This window comes from Triturus cristatus, chromosome 7, assembly GCF_964204655.1.
Source record: "Triturus cristatus chromosome 7, aTriCri1.1, whole genome shotgun sequence".
In the NCBI taxonomy this organism is placed as follows: domain Eukaryota; kingdom Metazoa; phylum Chordata; class Amphibia; order Caudata; family Salamandridae; genus Triturus; species Triturus cristatus.
The window spans coordinates 1,640,477,458-1,640,498,376 of NC_140590.1; the positions used below are offsets into that span (position 1 = coordinate 1,640,477,458).

The following is a 20,919-nucleotide window of genomic DNA, read 5'->3' on the forward strand; positions in this document are numbered from 1 at the left end:
CGGCAGCAAAGTCTATACCCCAAGCTGCAGAATCTTCTATTGGGGGAGCCAACCCCATTGGCAAGCAATTTGTTAAAATTCTGTAATTTTCCTGTAGACCTGTATGGGTAAAAAATGCTTGAAGCTGTGCAATTTTTTGTGCTATCCAGAACGGTACTTGTTCCCGACTGGTGGGAATTCTTCCCAGTACGGCATTCAGTGTTTTAGGGCTGATACCGTGGTAGTCAATTGAGGTTGTGCAGTCTGGGTAGGTTGAACTATAAGTGTTTGCATTATGTATTGTGTAAGATTTCTGTTAATTTTCACAAAATCTTCCTATAGTGTGCACATTTCTGCTGCTCCTAATGTGTGAATGTCAGGGTGTGGTCTATACTAAGCTAAGACCGGCCAGGTCGCTCCTTTTCTAATGAGTGGACCGAGTTTCACATTTTCTATGGTGTGGGTGACGGCGCCTTTAAACCAATTTATATGTTCTTGGAAAGTTAACGGGACTTCTATGTCCACGTATGGAAAGTATTCCTCTGGTGTCTCATCTTCAATGTAAGTGTGAAACAGTTTTGTGCATGCGTCTGCAGCTGGGAATGTAACCCAAAAATAGAATACCTCTGCCCTGAATGCTTCGTGTGCCTCGACCATGAAGGTAACATCTCCACCCTTTGCCAGGAGGCCATGGTGTAATAATTGGCCGGGTACTGTTGGCATGTCTTCAGGACTGGATGGGTGAACATAACATCATAAGTCCATTTCAAGATGGTTTTAGGAAAAACACCTCCACCATTGATCAAATATTTAGGCTCCAATTTCTTTATAGGAAAACGGTGTCTCTACCTAATATTTGTCAATTTAAAAATCAAAACTGCATTTGACCTGGTACCCAGGTATAAACTATGGCCTGTATTAAGTGACATTGGGGTCCCTAACTATTTCAGGCACATGCTTAGGAGATTGCATGAAGGCAATTATGCCCAAGTTAGGTATGGGAAACATGGTGAATTCACTCCACTTCTTGTAGTTAATAGAGGAGTCAGACAGGGATGTGTGCTCGCCCCTACCTTGTTCTGTCTATCTATCAATGCACTGGTCCACATATTGAACGAGGAGAAGGACATAGATGCCCCAAAGATAGTTCATAACAAAGTATCTGCAATGATGTTTTCTGATGATACTCTCCTGCTTTCTAAGTCAGCAATGGGCATTCAGAAGATAGATTCTTGTTAGCTTTGAAGCTTTTTGTAAGTATAGGGGATGGAGATTAACATTCAGAAGACCAAATATATGGTCTTCAACCCAGTAGGCACAACACGTCCCAATCCTTGTCTGATTGGTATCCCGCTCAAGAGGATACCCATATTTTGTTATCTAGCTGTTACCCTATCAAAAAAGTAGACTGCGTACCACAAATAGATAAAAAAAAAACCTCAAGCTAGCCCAGACTACAGGGCGGTTGGCCAAGCTATTTAGGAATTCTTTCAACAAACCTGTTGGTCCAATAGTTGAGATTTATAAAGCGCAAACAAGGGGGGCCACAATGTATGGTGCCCAACTTTGGGAGCACAGTATTACAAGAAATATCACTAAGTCCGAGAACAACTTCATTAGGCAGCTAGTTAGTCTCCCCTCTATTACTCCACTTGTTCCTCTGCATTTGTACCTAGGGGTGAGACCGATCCCAGAGGAAATACGTCTCAGACCTCTAACCTTCTGGCACCGCCTATGGGTGACCCCGGAATTGGCTGCATACAGGTCGAAGCTAAAAAGAGGTAATGGGTCTACCGAGTATAGGGAAAATAGCATGGTTACACACATTAGGGACACACTCGTAGTATAGGTAGAATGAGCTAATGCAGTAACCCGAGGTAGCATGTCCTGCAATAACAGGGAATGTACTGGCCAGGAGTTATAGGAAAAGCAAACTTGCTTATCTGCAGGAGAGCTCAGCAATCGGTTCTCTAACAGTCACCTTTATGAGAATCAAAGATCATTACATTCTTGAGACTTTCCTGGATGATATACAACCAGCATTAGCAAGGAAACTATATGTTCTATTCAGACATGGGTAATTTCCTAACAAATGGGCAGGCACCTCTCCACTAGGGTGTCAGGCCTGTAGCATTGAGGCAGAGACAGAACTTCACATGTTCTTTTTTTGTCCTGGCTATTAAAAAGCCAGACATTGATGGCTGATACTGTTGTGCAGAAATTTGGGGACTAAGCATTGTGCAGATGTATTTAGGTTCCTGAAATATAATACTCAAAAGCCAATTGCATTTACTGTTTCATGTTTCCTATTTTCTATGTGGTGTGCGCGCAAGTCGCTTTTGGGCTCCAATTCTTAGACCTAAGCTGACATATTACTCATATGGGACATGCCCCATGCTAATGTATCAAAACTATTAATGTCTCAAACAGGTTTTTAAAGCTAATTTTATACCTGAGGGAGCAATAAATACTTATTTAAGCACATTTTAATAGGGGTTACTTTTACTTTGCAGGTTGCTCTTGGAGGGCATGGTGTTTTATTTTTGGTGGTTGCCAATTGCATATGTAATTAAGGATTTCATTGGGTTATCTGATTGTTTACTTTGGCAAAGCCTAGTATCTATATTGCACGTTTTTAGCATCTTTTAATAGGGCTCATCTAATTTTGTATGTCCCTTTTCAGATACTTGATGGGGCGTAGGTTTATTAACAGTATTTGTAACTGAGGACTTCCCTGGTTACTTGAAAGTGTTTTTTGATAATCATTGTTTTAACGTATTGTATTATTTTATTGTACTTGCTCTTTTATGGTATATCGAACGAAATTAAGTATTCAAAAGAATAATTTCATAGTAATTGACTGTCTGCAATTTTCTGAAATATTTAGAGTACCTGCTTGTACTTCAACGTCCTCTCCATGTTCGGACATTGTAAAGCTTGAAAATTGTTTAGGTGAAAAATGAATTTATTGAGATTCAGTTTGTACAATATGGGAATATTTTTAATCCTCTAGGCTTGATAAAACCTTCAACCAATACATAGGACGTACCTACTCGGCTGAGGCGGATTCCCTATTCCCACTACGGATGTGTGAGTATCAGCCTCTGAAAAAGCATGACTGAACTACTGATATTTGACCATTAAATAAGTGTCTAACCAACATTGGTGTCGCCATGTTGTGTAGTTCCTACTATTCCGTAGGATCTGCACGTTGTTTGGACAACATGAATTAAGGGCTTGTTGTCTAGACTGATTCCGGACACCCCCGCAGGATATGTTGGCCTATAGACCAGCTAGCTCATAGTGCCACTGTAAGCCCCCCTCACCTCCTAGGGAGCGAGCAGTTTCTGGCAATTACTGAACATGACAACCCTGATCGCTCAGGGATCGTGGAAACAGTACAGAATTTTTCACTCAGTCACTCGTGCTTACTTATTCTCAGAGAAGTATGCAGAATACACAGTGGGACTTTTCAATATATTTATTGAACCAACGTTATTTTTGTATAAAATACATGTGCTGCAATGATTAGGAGACAGAAGCAAATAAAGGAGATTACCAGCACTGAAAGAGTGAACAGTAGATACATTTCTACCATGGTGCTAAGCAATGAATATATGCAGGCATATATGCAATGTGGTAATGTAACGTACTCCTACGATGCGGACCCTACACTAAGTGTTTCTAGAGTGTATGTGGGTGTAGACCCAGGAATCCTCCCAAGGGATGATCCAACCCCATTACCTGATGGGAGAGAGTGAAGGACCCTGTTTTGGTCTCGAGTTGGACAACCCTCACTGAATGTCAGACCGGTGCGAGGTGATTTCACAGCATGCATGGACCTTCGGGGTCAGCAGTAGTGCCTCCTCCACCAATCTATCGGGATGCTTGTTATTTATAATAAAAAACAGCCTCTGAGATGTGCGTGCTAGATTAGTGATGTTATGGATATGTGGATAGCGCTGTAGCCCATGGATGACAATAGGACGACTTTTGTACATAGTGCGTAGAGAGGCCATAGTACATGATGTTCAAAGCATCGTGATAATGTTGTGCAAAGCTGGATGTATAAGCAAAGTAGTTTCGGAGAAACTAATCCAACATTGTCGTGAATACGGTCACAGCTGAATTTATTTTTACTAGGATAATGTGGGGAATAAACTATCTCGCTACATGGGCCTGACTCTGGAATATAACAGAAGTATTCATGTGCAATCCTGTAGAGCTAGAGCCTGAAGCAAAAATCACCCCCTGCCATGGTGTCTCCTACAGTCCTTTACCCCCAGCCTGGAATGACATGTGTCTTTAACGTTGATGAGAGAGTATGCATAGATGGCAGACTGTGGCAGGGGGTGGCTTTGCTTTGACACTGGTGTCCAGGATAGAAGATTCAGATAGGCTGTGCTGTGTTGTCATGTTGAATGGATACAACAGGACAGGGATTGAGGGGAGAGCCTCTCTTAAATCCGAGAAGTAAGCATTGGTGGATACCGGTTTCTACTTTGAGTGGTAAAAGCAGAGTTGTGGTATTGTGTACATCCCTTGCTGAAGTCATAATGGTGATCGGGGGAACAAACTAAGGAGTACCCCATTACTAATGACTAATCTAGGCAAATCCCTCAAAAGCTAAAGTGCTTATGACACACCAAGGTCACCTCATACTCTGAGTGAGACAGAAGAGGTGGAAATGAACGAGCAGGAGAGTGGAAAGGATATGACAAATAAGAGGTAATTTAGTGAGGTTGGGAAAAGTAGGATCATAAGCCTGTGATATCGGGTAATCCAGGAATCTCCACCATTTGTGAAGAAATCCAAAGTTTGTTGACTTCTTCTGTGTTCCTTAGAGCCGGACAGCTTGCCCAGATGCATAGAATGCCCACTGCAGGGAACTATTTTCCCTTCATCACTCATTGCTGCTCTAACCATAAGTTCTAAGGGGAAACATATTAGCACTGCTCGTCAGCCTCACCAACCTCCTTTCCCCTTCTGAAAGTCCCTCCCTGGGTCTTTCGAAAGTGGAAAATGGAATGATCATGAAAGGGAATGGTAAGTGACCTCAGAGCGGTCCGCTTGCGTCTCTACATAACAGCAGGGACATTTCTGCTGCACGCATGACTCCATTTGTGGTGGGTGAGGTACCTGGAGACAGCTTGGCTGACTTTTTGCCATCCTCAAATAAGCAAGAAAAACATAAATAAGAAATCCACACAAATATTTATACAAATAGAAAGGATTTGAGTCTTCTATCTTCAACCATTGGATTGTTGAACTGTTGATCACATTTTTCTTTCACCTGCCACAGCATACAACTGTGGCAGTGGTTCACCTTTCTTCATCGATTGACTTCTTTGCACTGCAAGAGACAGAATTCCCTCATCGTATGTGCACATGCACCTAAAAAGAAGTGCACTTCTCTGGCTTGACTCGTGGACCAATACTTTATTTTGCCAATGCATTGGCCTTTCCGCTCTTTGTTTTTTTTTTGTTTGTTTTGTTTTTTAGTAATCCTTTTGTCTTTGCATTAAGTTTTCAAGTCACAGTAATTCAAAGACAATAGTACATTTTGATTACAACTTTTCCTTTTATGTGCAATATAACTAGAAGATTTCTGTAACTACCTGCTAGGAAACACACACACTATTATATTAAATTCATATGAAATGGTTAATTTTTTTTAATTTGCAATTGTTATTGATAGGATATGGACAGTATGTATAATCGGTGGCTTGTTAACGTTTTTTGTTTAATTTTTCATGGGATATGTTTGCAATAAAAAAAGTATACAGCGGCAGTTTCTTCTTTAGGGCATTGGGGCCCCACCCCTCTGGTTTACAGTCATGTAGAATTTCAGTCTTGCACTTATAATTGACTGCTGCCTCCCATTTTGAGCATCACCAAGCAACCAAGCAATAATTGGATGACAATTGAACATGTGTATTAATCTCTCCATTAGAGCTTACTTTTAACAGCCCTTCATTGTTCTGCTAAAGATGCTGCAGGAGTGACGCCATCACACCGATGAAATTCAGTCTCACTGGGCATAGTACGCAGAAGCCCTGCCTGAAGCTGTCAGACAAATGTCACTCGTTCAGTGATTAATGTCTGTTTTGTAGAAGTCTTCTTCAGTGTTTTAAGATGACAGACTGTGTGCTTTGACTGTGTTGTGGTGCTCAGGGAATTTACAGCAAATGCCGCTGTATCATGTACTTTATTAACTGATGTAGTAAGGATCCATAACTGGGCTTCATGCTTTTTAGGGCAATTCCTCCATGACCCTTTTTCCCAGTAAGTGATATAAGTACAATTTTAATTACTAGATGTTAGTGAGCAAGTTAAACCCACATGTCTTATTTCATTTTTTATAATACAGTTTTATATATTACGTTATTCTCTTAACAATGGTCAGGAGACAAGTTTTTCAAAAATGGTGTCATCAAGGAAATTAATGCATGTTTGTCAGCTCTGCTTGAAATTATTTTTAATTCATGAGCAAAAGTGCTGTATTCTTATCATATTTACAGCCCTATTTCGGCAAAGACAAGATTATGCAGCTTATACACTGGTTGTGGGTCTTCAAGACATGTTGTATTCCCTATATGAAGCAAACACAAGGAGATGATGGCCGGAGCACTGAAACTTTTCAGACACTCATCCCTAGTCACAGATCTGTGTTGAATCCATCATCATTCTTTAGCACACTTTGCCACCTCAGTTCAGACCCAGCTATATGCAAATCAGTCTTGACCCTGTGCCTCATGGGAACAGTTCAGCCCGAACTGCCAAGCCAGGTCTTCCCTGAGCCGTAGACAAGCAACCTGGGACCAGTTTCGGGGTAAAACCCCTCATCAGCCAAGCTAGCTTAAATCCAGTGGCAAAGTGAGCAAGGGACCCACGTCTGGGCATCCGTTTCAACTTAGGGTGAACAAAGCAAACAAAAGGAGATGATGGACGGAGCACTGAAACTTTTCAGACACTCACCCCCAGTCACAGATCTGGGTTGAAGCCATCATCATTCTTTAGCACACTTCGCCACCTCAGTTCAGACCCAGCTATATGCAAATCAGTCTTAACCCTGTGCCTCATGGGAACAGTCCAGCCCGAACTGCCAAGCCAAGTCTTCCCTGAACCGGAAACAAGCCTCCTGGGACCGGTTTTGGGGTAACACTCCTCATCAGCCAGGCTAGCTTGAATCCAGTGGCACACTGAGCAAGGGTCCCACATCTGGGCATACCCTGCCAACTTAGGGTGAACAAAGCAAACACGAGGAGATGATGGACAGAGCACTGAAACCTTTCAGACACTCACCCCGTCACAGATCTGGGTTGAATCCATCATCATTCTTTTGCACACTTCGCCACCTCAGTTCAGACACAGCTATATGCAAATCAGTCTTGACCCTGTGTCTCATGGGAACAGTCCACCCCGAACTGACAAGCCAGTACTTCCCTGAACCGGAAACAAGCATCCTGGGACCAGTTTCAGGGTAACACCCCTCATCAGCCAGGCTAGTTTGAATCCAGTGGCAAAGTGAGCAAGGGACCCATGTCTGGGCATACCCTGCCATCTTAGGGTGAACAAAGCAAAAACAAGGAGATGATGGAGGGAGCACTGAAACTCTTCAGATACTCACCCCAGTCGCAGATCTGGATTGAATTCATCATCATTCTTTAGCACACTTCACCACCTCAGTTCAGACCCAGATATATACATATCAGTCTTGACACTGTACCTCATGGGAACAGTCCAGCCTGAACTGCCAAGTCAGGTCTTCCCTGAACCAGAAATAAGCCTCCTGGACCGGTTTTGGGGTAACACCCCTCATCAGCCAGGCTAGCTTGAATCCAGTGGCAAAGTGAGCAAGAGACCCACGTCTGGGCATACCCTGCCAACTGAGGGCGAACAAAGCAAACACAAGGAGATGATGGATGGAGCACTGAAACTTTTCAGACACTCACCCTAGTCGCAGATCTGGGTGGAATCCATCATCATTCTTTAGCACACTTGGCCACCTCAGTTCAGACCCAGCTATATGCAAAACAGTCTTGACCCTGTGCCTCATGGGAACAGTCCAGCCCAAACTGCCAAGCCAGGTCTTCCCTAAACTGGAAACATGCCTCCTGGGACCGGTTTTGGGGGAACACCCCTCATCAGGCAGGCTAGCTTGAATCCAGTGGCAAAGTGAGCAAGGGACCCACGTCTGGGCATACCCTGCTGACTTAGGGTGAACAAAGCAAATACAAGGAGATGATGGACGGAGCACTGAAACTTTTCAGATACTCACCCCAGTCACAGATCTGGGTTGAAGCCATCATCATTCTTTAGCACACTTCGCCACCTCAGTTCAGACCCAGCTATATGCAAATTAGCCTTGACCATGTGCCCATGGGAACAGTCCAGCCCGAACTGCAAAGCCAGGTCTTCCCTGAACCAGAAACAAGCATCCTGGGACCGGTTTTGGGGTAACACCCCTCATGAGCCAGGCTAGCTTGAATCCAGTGGCAAAGTGAGCAACGGACCCACGTCTGAGCATACCCTGTTAACTCAGGGCGAACAAAGCAAACACAAGGAGATGATGGACAGAGCACTGAAACATTTCAGACATTCACCCCCAGTCACAGATCTGGGTTGAATCCATCATCATTCTTTAGCACACATTGCCACCTCAGTTCAGACCCAGCTATATGCAAATCAGACTTGACCCTATGACTCATGGGAACAGTCCAGCCCGAACTGCCAGGCCAGGTCTTCCCTGAACCACAAACAAGCATCCTGGGACCTGTTTTGGGGTAACACCCCTCATCAGCCAGGCTAGCTTGAATCCAGTGGCAAAATGAGCAAGGGACCCACGTCTGGGCATACCCTGCCAACTTAGGGCAAACAAAGCAAACACAAAGAGATGATGTACGGAGCCCTGAAACTTTTCAGACACTCCCTCCCAGTCACAGATCTGGGTTGAATGCATCATCATTCTTTAGCACACTTCGCCACCTCAGTTCAGACCCAGCTATATGCAAATCAGTCTTGATCCTGTGCCTCATGGGAAGAGTCCAGCCCGAACTGCAAAACTAGGTCTTCCCTGAACTGGAAACAAGCATCCTGGGACCGGTTTCAGGGTAACACCCCTCATCAGATACGCTAGCTTGAATCCAGTGGCAAAGTGAGCAATGGACCCATGTCTGGGCATACCCTGCCAACTTAAGACGAACAAAGCAAACACAAGGAGATGATGGACAGAGCACTGAAACTTTTTTGACCTGTTTCGGGGTAACACCCTTATCAGCCATGTGAATGTATGACATTGTTCTGCTTACTGTCCATAAATTGTTGTTTTTGTATTTGTCACCCCGAGTGGGACGGGTATGCCCAGACAAGGGTCCCATGCTCTCCATGCCACTGGAGTCAAGTTATCCTGGCTGATGAGGGCTGAAAGCCCGAAACCGGTCGTAGGATGCTTGTTTCCAGTCCAGGGAGGACCTGGCATTGCAGTTCGGGCTGGACTGTTCCCATTGGGCGCAGGGTCAAGATTGATTTGCATATGGCTGGGTCCAAACTGGAATGGTGTGCAAAAAAGCGATGGATTTATGCCCAGATCTCTGTACTGGGGCGAATGTATGACATTGTTCTGCATTCTGTCCATCAATTAGTCTTTTTGTATTCACTATATGGACTGTAATCCTGCCTGCTGCTTACCACAGGTTGATTCCAGTGTCAATCTTCTTTGCAGCCTCCTAACTGATTCCCAACTTGATACATCACTTCCGTTTTCGTGGTCAGGAGCCCAGCTCACCTACAACTTTCCTGTCCCGGTGTGGGAATGAACTCCTTTCCAGATTTATGGTCTCACAACAAATGGTCGCACAACAGTACTGTTCTAAGAGTTTTGGTCCCTTTTAGGCTTCCTCTATCAGAGCATTTCACCATGGTTCTTTCTTCCCCACCATTTTTGATTTTACCAGCCTCCACTGCCGCTTGTCAAAACCAGGCTTCTTAGCTCTACCAATGCTTGTTTAAAAAGCTATCACCAGCTTCTCACTATACAGGGGTAGCAAGTGTAAAAGAAAATGTGAAGTTGTGAGGTCATGAACTTCCCTATTTCGCACATCCTCACATCCTTAGTCAGGTGGATAGAGTGAGCTTTCCTTAAATACGGAATCTGTAATTGAAACCTTCCTGTTGCCAGTGTCTCTAATCAGTGGATTTTTCAGATTTTCAGCCCGATTCATAATTAAAAACGCATTGCTCCAAACTCAGCTGTCTATAATCAGTAAAATATCTGCTGCAAAATTGCAGAAATTGTCAAAAAGACATTTGTCTAACTTACTTAATTAGCCACAAAGAGGCTGCATTTTTAAAACATCATGTAGGGTTAGGACACCTGCTGCACAGATGTGTGTCCCCAGAACATTTGAGGGGTCTATAAGAGAGGTATTTTAGCTTTAGTGGTTAACCAGGTTTGGGAGAGTTCTGTGTTTTGTCCTATCACTGTTTCGATTTATAAAGTAGTATAGAGGCATAAGGTGCCTGCTGCAAAGCACATTCTGTGAAATGCAGATCATAGATTTGTTTTTTTATGTAGACAGGTAAGTGGGCTACTACTTTTGACACTGGGATCATTTTGTTACTTCCAGTTCATAAGTTGCAACCCTTCCAATGTTGCACAGTGATCTAGTTTACTGGCATCAAGGTGCTACATGCAACCTGTACATCATGGGCTTAGATCCTTATTGCTTTTTATCTCAATCATTTGTTATTCTAAGATTGTAAAGAAGGGTTCCTTTGGGAAGTAATAAAGTCTTGTTAGTACTGACCACCACAATCACTGTGTTAAGTTTTATATCCTGTTTTTGTGTTTCTCCCGACCATTCACTCTTAACACATAAGGTCTGATTTAAATCTCGGCGGACGGGTTATTCCATCACAACGGTGACAGATATCCCATCCGCCGAAATATAAATCGCACTGGATATAATGGGATTTATATTCTGGTGGATAGGATATCTGTCACCATTGTGACGGAGTAACCCATATGCTGAGATCTAAATCAGGCCTATAATGTCTACAAGTATGAACTATGTGTGAATCCCTCCCCTTATAAACCTCATTGTCTTTTGTAACATTTCCTGTAATGATTTACACACTTGTATCATTTATTGTGTTAACCACCTTATCTTCCATGCTGTATTTTTTTTTTATCCCTGGTTTTGCTTCCTTACTGCCTGCCTACTATGTAATGCAATTTCCGTCTGTTTTTCTTTACAGTATGTATGTAAAGCGCACTGATACCTACGGTTCAAGCTAGCGCTATATAAAAGTTTTAAAATTAAAATAAATAAATAAATTGTGCCTCTGTGTTTGATATAAAGATCTCTGACTCCCTACCCTAGGATGAGTAGTGCTGTAAAAGAATTAAATAATAAACAAATTAGTAGTTGCTATTTAAATCATTATCGTGTGATTGCTCATACACACAAATAAATCGTGCATTTTACAGTGCATGCACATCTCTTACATAGGGGAGTTGACCAAAGTCAAAAACTTTACTCCAAGTCATAGTTAGGCTAAATTACTTGTGAAGTGATAAATTGTGTGCCTTCACTTCCTTCGATTAGATTGGCATTTAGGTAATAGGGTCCAGGTACCTCCCAGCCAGGGTGATACTTGAGTAAAAGGGATGATGGCTCTTTAAATCAGGACATCGTTTTGGGACCAGCTGGAAGTGAAAATAAAGAAGCCCCCTCACTGCCTCCACATTGCTGCTCTGACTGGAGTGTAGGCAATGTGCAGATGATGCTAAATTGTGTCCCCGTGTTGGAAAATGACACCAGGACAAATTCAGCATGTTGCCCTGAGTCGGACAGATCTCAGATCCTAGTTGTGGCCAGACTGTGATCCAGTGGAATCCCCCTACTTTCCTGTGCCTTTAATGGGGAGACACTGCAGGTTTATTGGGAGACATGGACGGCAGCGGAGAAACCATAGTTGTCAGGAAGGGTTACTGAAGGTGAGACATAGGAAGACGAAGGAGACATATGCAGGCTCATGTGGACAATGGGGATGCTAGGGGCAACCTCAGGAACCCCAAAAACATACACACATCCCGATAAGCAAACAAAGAGGATCATTGGGGGTGTTTTTAGGATTGCTAGAGAAATTGGACATCTGCACCCTCTCTTCCTCTTGACATGGTGCACATGTTCTTATAGCTTCCATGAATAGAATTGTGTCAGGATACCAGCTGGATGATAAAGTGGATTGACTGATAGCTATGTGCAACTTTGCAAAGCTTTTTCCCATGAAGTATTGCATAATGTTCGCGAGAACTGTAGCCATGGCATGCACTTTGTGAAATTTGGCTTCCCTTTGAAAACCCACACTTTCACAATGCTTTCAATGCAAGATACAGAAGTTTGCCATCTGTTTGCTTATACAATCCAAGTTCGATAAATAAGACAATACCACTTCTGAAAACAACACGTGCATCATCTATTATCTGTAAGTCGCGCAGGAGAACATTGCTGGCTAAACGCAGCAAATTAGCGACATCAGTGGCGGAGCAGCAGTACCTTGGGCCCTAAAGCAATAAGGGCAATGGGCCCTCAACCAGTTGAGAAAACAGCCAATATTGGGCACAATAGGCTCCTCACAACCCTGGGCCTTGTATCACTGCACCTGCTGCACCATTCATAGCCATGTATGTAATTTAGGTGTTGCTAGTTCTTCCCCTGGCTTACCCTTTCCGACCCTGGCACGGCCTTTGTGACCCCGGGCTTCAGAGGTGGCAAAATCAATGCCTGGAATACAGGAGAAGCTTGTCCTAATGGATATACCTAGTTTTCTGTCAATTTGTTTACTACACAAATAGTGAATAATATTATTCACTATTAGTGTAATACAAAATAGAGTACAATTACCTGGAATATTAACCTATATGGCACCTGAGGTAAGCAAAAGATAATTTTAAATGTGTGTTGTATACATGGTTATATGAGAGAGTGTGTTTATGTGAGAGAGTGTGTGAGTGTGTGTGTGTGTATGAGTAAGCATGTGTGTGTGAGTGAAAGTAAAGATGATATTGTCTTTGATGTCACTTCCTCTACCCCTGGCAGTTTGGTGAATTGACGCCCATGGTCAGAGCTGCACCCATGTGCGACATATGCCCAGTCTCACTATTTCCAAACAGACATTTCTGCTCCAACCAGGTCCTGCAGAAGCAAAGCTATGTGGGCATCCTAAATATAAGAAAAACAGGAAATGAAATGATATACATGCTCTCCAGTGACTTTGGTGAGCAGAATAGAAGGTTCAGGACTAAGAATAGAAAACTCTGCCAGATTACACTTGTGTACTAAAAACTTTGAACACAAACAGTGGACCTTTCAGCACCACAATAATTACAAGATTCAGTGACATTACCCTGAAAAACACCATGCACCACTACAGTATGGCTGAGCTTTTTTTTTACCCAAAGTTCATCCCTTTGAAGGACTTGAATGACTATGTATGTATGTGGTGTTTCTGTCGCACGAACCTAGCCAAAAGTCAGCAGAGTGTTGTACAGGACCACGGCAAGCATAAGTCAACGAGTGATAGGATAGGCAGTAGCTTGTGGACAGTTAATGTTTTGTGTTGTAGTGTTCTGTAAAAAGGTTGGTCTTCAACTCTTTTCTAATTTGGAGCAGCGTTTGGATGATCCTGACAGATCCTGGGTGCATAGAAGGAAAAGTCCTGCTGTCTTTTGTTTTTTTCACTTCTAAGGGGCCGATTACGATTTCGTTAGGAAAGCATTCCCAACGAATCAAGTTAGGAATGCTTTCCAAACAATTTGCATTCGGGGTAGTCCATCGGACTGATTATGATGTGTCCCGATGCTTACGAACTCGGTTCGGTTGGATTCCCATTGAATTTAATGGGAGCCTGTGTACCACACACAAACACAGGCTCCCATTGGAAAAAGGGGTGGTTGGGGAAAACCTTGCACCCTGAGGCGGATACCCCATAGTGCCTGACACATTGTGCAGAGGGATCCCTTGGGTACCCCCACGGGCCACATTTGGTCACCTCCGGGTGAAGGGGGGCCCGCAATGGGCCCCCAAAGACCAATTCCCAAAGCCATTTTGTCTCGGGCAAACCGATTTGGAACGGCTGTCTGAATAGGTCATCGTAGTTGCGTGTTCGGAAACCGTCTCCATTGGGCTGTACAATTCGACTCTGAACGACTCGTGTTTCCTGAATCTCGTTCGGAACCGATTCGGACAGCCCATGCGGTTTCCTTGCATCATACTTGGTCGCCTGTAAGGGTGACCGATTCGGTCGTATATAAGGGTTCCGAAACGGATTCGACAATACTGAATCCTATCCAGAGCCCTTCCTAACAGCATCGTAATCTGCCTCAGAATTTTCACTTTGGTGGTGGCCTGGTTGTGGGTGTGCCGAGAGCCACCAGAGATGGTGAGCTTTTGTCTAAGATCAGTAAGGGTGCTGGTTGTAATGGCTTTGTAAATGATGCAGCTGGTTTTGAAGATGGTGCAAGCCAGCAAGAAGGGTCACACTGGAACAAAAAATAGGCCCTGGCATCAAAATATAAGTTGCCCTGTTTACTGAATTAGATACCTAAAAAAAAGTGGTCCATGTTTTCAAACTGGGACAGTTTTGAGCCAGTAAAGACATGCTGTACAAGTATTTTGCAAGGTATGGGAGACTGCATGTATTTGAGATTGCTGCAGGCAATGTTTGTTTGTAATCAGGGAAATTAGCAGTAAAAACCAGCCCAGCAGCCCATAAAGCACACAGACACACAGACAGCAAAAAATATGGCCCATATGCCGACCTGCCAGACCAGCTGTAAACAATTGAGTTGATGGTTGAAGCGGGCGAAACCCATCTCAAGCAGCTGCCACAATTCTTCTCTGGGTGTGGTCACAAGCAACCCTAAATTAACCTGTGCTCATCCCTCTAGTAGCATTGCACAAAACAGTCAGGCTTAACTCAGAGGCAATGTGTAAAGTATTTGTTCAACACTTCAAACAATAACCTAGTGAAAACAGACCACAAAAGTAAGGGTGGGCGCCAATTTCCGTTCCGCTCGCGGAAATTGCGAAAATTCGTCATTTTCGCGTTCCACGCGGAACGAGAAAATGTTGAAACTTCCGCGATCCATGAGGGAACGGAAATTGTCGCCTAGGCAGGAGTGCTTTCTCCCCATATCTACTACAGTCAACAATCTGCTGTCATCCTTGATGGATCTCTGTGCATCCATGAGTTTCTCGAGCGCAATTCCCGTGCAGTTCCTTACACCAGGAGGTTCTGTCTCCTCATCTGCTGCTCTGATCCGTCTCTAGCCCTTTATAAACAAGAGGCATGTGAACTGCATGGAAGCCCCTCCTGTTTGGCCCCACACCCTCCACCCCAGCGGTGTGCATCGTCTTCCCTCCCTTTCCCCCACTATGATGGACAGCTCACTCGAGGGACCCCGGCGCCCGTCGGCGCTGTGGCAACGTTACAGACACACATGGTCGCTGTAGACAACTTCTGGCCCTTTACGCAGCTGTAGTGTAGGAAAAGAAAACAAAGCACTATACATGTACCCAATGAGGTAGCACTTACTGATTAGCCAGTAGAAAGTACTCCAGTTGAGTAGAGGTATTGCACAAAACGGTGGCATCTTCTTGGGTAAATATGCAGGGCAGCATTCATTCTAGCACGATGCTCCTGTCACAAAAATGAAACCCCAACAGGAAGCACTTGTATTTGACCTTCAACTTGGGCACCTGCTTTATTTATATCTGTAAGTCTTACAGATATGAATAAAGCAGGTGCCCGAGTTGAAGGTCAAATTCAGTAACGCATTAATCAGCAGCACACAAAAATCTCCGCGATCACGTGAAATTTCGCGTGATCGCAGAGATTTTTTGCCGTTTCGCGATATTTTGCGAAAGGCACTTTCGCAAATTCCGCCAACCCTTACACAAAAGTAGCCCACAAGAGAGTTAGACATATAGAGTCAATTTTAATAAATACGAGACCAAAAAAACAAAAATCCATTCAGTAGAACCGGAGATACTCAGTTTGAAAGAGTTTAGTAAAAATAGCTCCAAAAGGCTATCTGCAGAGATTTTATTGGTCCGGACCGGGACAAAGTCTCAAGTTCAGGCTGACCACAACAGAGAACGGTCTGGCTACAGGGACTTAGCTAGGCCCGCTAAACAAAGTACCTTCAATCCTGGTTTCCAGAACATTGCGAGGATCCAGTCAAAGATGCGTCATGCAGCTGAAGCGATGCATCAGTTCCGAGATGCAGGAATGCTGCAGTGTGAGGACCTGTTGCATCGTCGCCGAAGATCCTGTCAGTGAAGGCTTGCGATGTGAAGTTTGGAGGCGGGGAGGTGTTCTACAGTTGGGGTGATGAGCTCTTTCCGAGGAGCCGTGAGGTTGCGATGCAGTGTCTGGTGTCTTTGTTGAGGCTGCTGTTGCCGAGGGATGCATTGCGCATTGGCGGTTCCGAAGGTGAGGTGGGTGGCGGTGGCGATGCAGGTCTTTACGATGGGTCCAAGCCACCCAGCAACAGAGATGAGTCGTTCCTGCTTGGGGAAGCGCCGCACAGCCAATGGAATACATAAGTTTCACTGAGTCCACAGAGACTGGCAAAGTACCTTAAGCCCACTTCCAAGGGTCCAAGACTGGGGTGAAACCACTTGGCAGGGCAGACTCACAGATAGAGTCCAGGTGCAGGTGAAGGATGTTGGGGCCTTCTGTCCCTGAGGCTCAAGCCAGGAGGCCAGACAACTAGCCCTCTGGGTCACTCTAGGTTTCTGGGTTAAGGAGTAGGGTAGGTCCAGTCCTTCAAACCCAGACAGGAGGGCAACAGGCAGCAAGTCAGCATAGCAAAGCAGCAGCACAAGGCAGTAGTCCAGTAAAGTGCAGTTCAGCAGAGTGGCAGTTCTTCAGCAGCACAGCAATCCTTCTTCCTGGCAGAGTATCCACAGTTCTAGAAGTATAATGAAGTGGTGGTGTCTGATGTACAGTATTTATACCTAGTTGTGCCTATGAAGTGGGGGAAAAGCTTCTGGATGTTTCCCTTTGAAGTACCCAGGCATCCTGCCTTCCTTGTCCTGGCTCCAGACTAACTACAGCGGTATGGAGGCAGGGCACAGCCTATTCACTTGTAAATAGGCCCATCCTGCCTTTGGTGACCCATCCAGGCACACCCAATCTCCCTATTGTGTGTGGCTATTTAATAGAAATACACAAAGCCCAACTGTCAGCTACACCCAGACATGTGACCAGAGACCAGCCCCAGACACTAAATGGCTAAGGCAGGAAAATGGCAGCTTCTAAAAGTGGCATTTTCAGAATTGGAATTTCAAATCTGACCTAACCATAAGTTAGGATTTTAAATTTGGATGCCAGAGACACCAAACATTAAGTGGGTACCTATTCTCATTAGGAAATTACACGTACATAATGTAATAAGGTAGCTCCAATGCTATTCTATGAGAGAGGTGGGCCTTTCAATATTGAAAATGAACATAGGAGTTTTTCACTACCAGAACATGTACAACTTAAAAGTACATGTCCTACCTTTTTAATACATTGCACCCTGCCCTCTGTGCTGTTGTGGGTCTACACTAGGGGTGACCTATGTGTATGAAAAGGGAAGGTTTGGGCCTGGAAAAAGGTTCAGTTTGTCAGGTCGAAATGGCAGTAAAAACCTGCACACACAGGCTGCAGTGGCAGGCCTGAGACATGTTTAAAAGGGCTACTCAAGTGGTGGCAAACTCAGTGCTGCCGACCCACTAGTAGCATTTAATTTACAGGACCTAGGCACATGTATTGCCCCTTTACTAGGGACTTATAAGTACGTTAAATATGCCAATTGGGTATAAGCCAATGTTCCCATGTTTAGAGGAGAGAGCACTAGCAATTTAGCACTGATTAGTAGAAGTAAAGTGCACAGAGTCCTAAGGCCAGCAAAAACAAGGTCAGAAAAATGGAGGAGGAAGCCAAAATGTTTGGGGGAAGACCATTCTAAGGCTGATAGGTCTAACACCAGCCATTTGGGTGCTGTCTGACTACTCTATAATCCAGTCCAACCATGCCCGCAAGGGGAGCAAATGGAGTTCCATCAAGATGAGCGGTTGCTAATTAATGCACTTTTGTTTGCTCACATCAGAGATGTAATACATAAAAGAGTGAAACACATTTTCATGGGTCATATTGGATTTAGGAGTCCTTCTTTTTTTGTGCCCCAGGAGCAGGGAAAAGATTTGAGATGAGCAGCACCTAACCCTTGTAAAGTCATTCCAGTCTCTTGGCGCTAGGATAAGTCAAAAGTCCTTGAATTGTCTTCTTCAATAGAATTAAGGGGAACCTCAATGATTTCTCTCAGCAGGAGTTAGGAGTCTTTTTTCTTTAAATAGGGCCTCTTGTACAGTTGCAGTGTTCCCAGTGTCAAGAATATTCTTAGGAGATGGTGGTTGATGTGCAAACATTATCCTGTGTTTGGAGAACTTCTGATGCCCAATCCTAATTAATTTCTCCTCACCACTTCCCGCCTCCTTTAGAGCCCTTCCTCTGTGCCTTACTTTAAAAGTATCCAAGAATCGTGTTTATCCTCAACTTTCTAGCCATTCCCCTAATTAGAGGAGCACTCCTTCCACCTAATAGGTTCAGAACTGGTTCTCTCCCCAACTGTGACTGGACTGGCGTCCGGCTGTCTTGGAGGGTCTTGGGGATGAATAAGAGTCCCCTTATCGGGCATCACCAACTGAAAAAAAGAAGTGTCAAGGCTGTCCTTTGTTCAGCCAGTTGTGATGCTGTTCACTCCCATATAGCTATTCTCAATTAAGGGGACAGGAGGTAACCCTGCTGTGTTCTTCCTGGGTTCAGTGCCAGACAGTTGTTTAATGAGCTAAAGTTGTTAACTTTCCCAACAAATTATATGTATTCCAGCTCTAGAGGAACTGAATGGCAAAACTGTTTTTGCACCAATGTTGTCTCAGTCAGCACAAAGTACATTTTGACAACGTTGGTTTTCCACCAAAACTATCAAAAATCAGATTTCACCATTTAGTCAGCAATTGAACCTGAAGTGTGAAATAATTTTGAATTATTGCTCTAGCATTTTCCCAATCGACAAAGTAGAATAAATATTTTAACCAAATCTAGCACGCCTACACAGTGAACCTAGCCTTTTAGTTGTATTAGACAGTGAGGGCACAGCAAATTCACTATGCAGTGTTCCCTATTATTATTTACATCCAACTCTCTGGGCTTACAATGTTCACTTTAAGAGTGACATATGTATATGTAAAATATGTTTTTCTACTCAGAGAAGCCAATTTCCTGTTAGTTATTACTTTGGTGCATATTCGGTGTATATCATACATACATTCATAGAAAGCTATCTAAGAACAGAAATCATGAACTATAATATGAACATGCTAAACTTTTTGAGCTTTATTTTTTGGATCACTTATGGAGAAAATTTTATGAAGACTTTAAATAGATTATAATCCTGGCTCTCTTGCTTATAATTTAATAATTTGTCTAGATCAACTGTGTTTGGGAAGATCATTTGTACTTGTTAATATTTCTATCACGGTTAATAGCTCCTTGAAGCTAGATTTCACTGCATAAAGTAGTATTTGATGTGACACATGACTCCGTCCGTGGAACAAACCCAGGTACTTCTGGAATTTAAGGAGGATGTATAGTCTTCTAAATGGGAACTTGAGGATATGTCAACACTCTTAATTCCACCAGACAGATCCAAAAAGAAGAGGAGAAGGCACACTAATCGGAGAAGAGAAAGTACATCATGAATATTTCATTAGCCATCCTACACTACACAGCAGGACATTTCCCTAAAATGCTTTACTAGTATAGGCAAGCCAGCAGGAGTTCATGTTCTGTCTTGCACTGTTCATTATTTATAGTACACGAGAGGCCTACAATATCTGTATGAAACCTTTATATAACACAATAGTTCTAGTCTGATTGTTGTCATGGAAAAAGAGGAGAGAGAGAGAGAGAATTTTATAATAGGCTCTCATACATCCATCCAGAATTGGCTATTGTTATAAAATTGTATGCTATCCTCTGTACCAAAGAGCCCTAACTAATTCTCTGCACCTATCCTGTCTCATGTCTCATGGTAGAGCCCTCAGACACTTAGCGTGGCATGCTTCATCCTGGGGTCCCCTCATCTAGTACCGGCTGAGTGGCTTGAGTGGGTCACTTGTGTCAGTCACAGTTTGAATCCAATATAAATCTACTGTAAAAATGAAAGATATTGTCTACTACTCTATTCCGGTGAGGGGTTCCTTGCAGCACTTGGCTCAACAGACATGACACAGATCTGTGAGGAGTTTGGACAACATGGATAGACAGTGTTGGGGCTTATAGTGTTTGTAAATTTGTAAGGAACATGGGACACATGTAACGATAGTGTGAAGAACCAAGAAAAACTAATAGTTTTAGGAGGTTAGTGCAAATATAAACATGGGGCAAAGAGTGTGGGGTATACAACACAGTGTGACGAACTTGGGGTAAAGAACAAAGTCTAAGAAGCTTGATTTATGTGAATAATAGACACAATGGCAAATTTGGGACAGATGAAAAGTTGTTGTGAGTAGCTAGGGACACATTGAGAGAGTGAAGAGATAAAAGTACAAGGACAGGAGGCAGAAAGAGCTTGGGGCATGTGCATAGACAGTGTAAGGTGACATGGAACCAAAATAAAAGCAAGAGGCTCTAGGCCATCTGTACAGATGTGGTGAGTGTTGGACCTGGCGGTCTCTTCAGGTTCATCCCCACACATTTTGCCTTTGCCCTACACCTTTTTGCTGAATTCTTTTTTACTGGCATTAGAACTTTGTGCACTTTATATCTGCTAAAGTTCCTGTGTTTCACTCCTTAAAACATGATAGAATTAGCTTACAC

At 43.6% G+C, this 20,919-nt stretch overlaps 1 protein-coding gene across 1 annotated transcript in view; it reads left to right on the plus strand.

The window, feature by feature from the left end:
- The window catches only part of LOC146812608 (uncharacterized), a 180,231-nt gene that overhangs the window by 85,786 nt on the left and 73,526 nt on the right, over nt 1–20,919 (plus strand). The window lies entirely within an intron of this gene.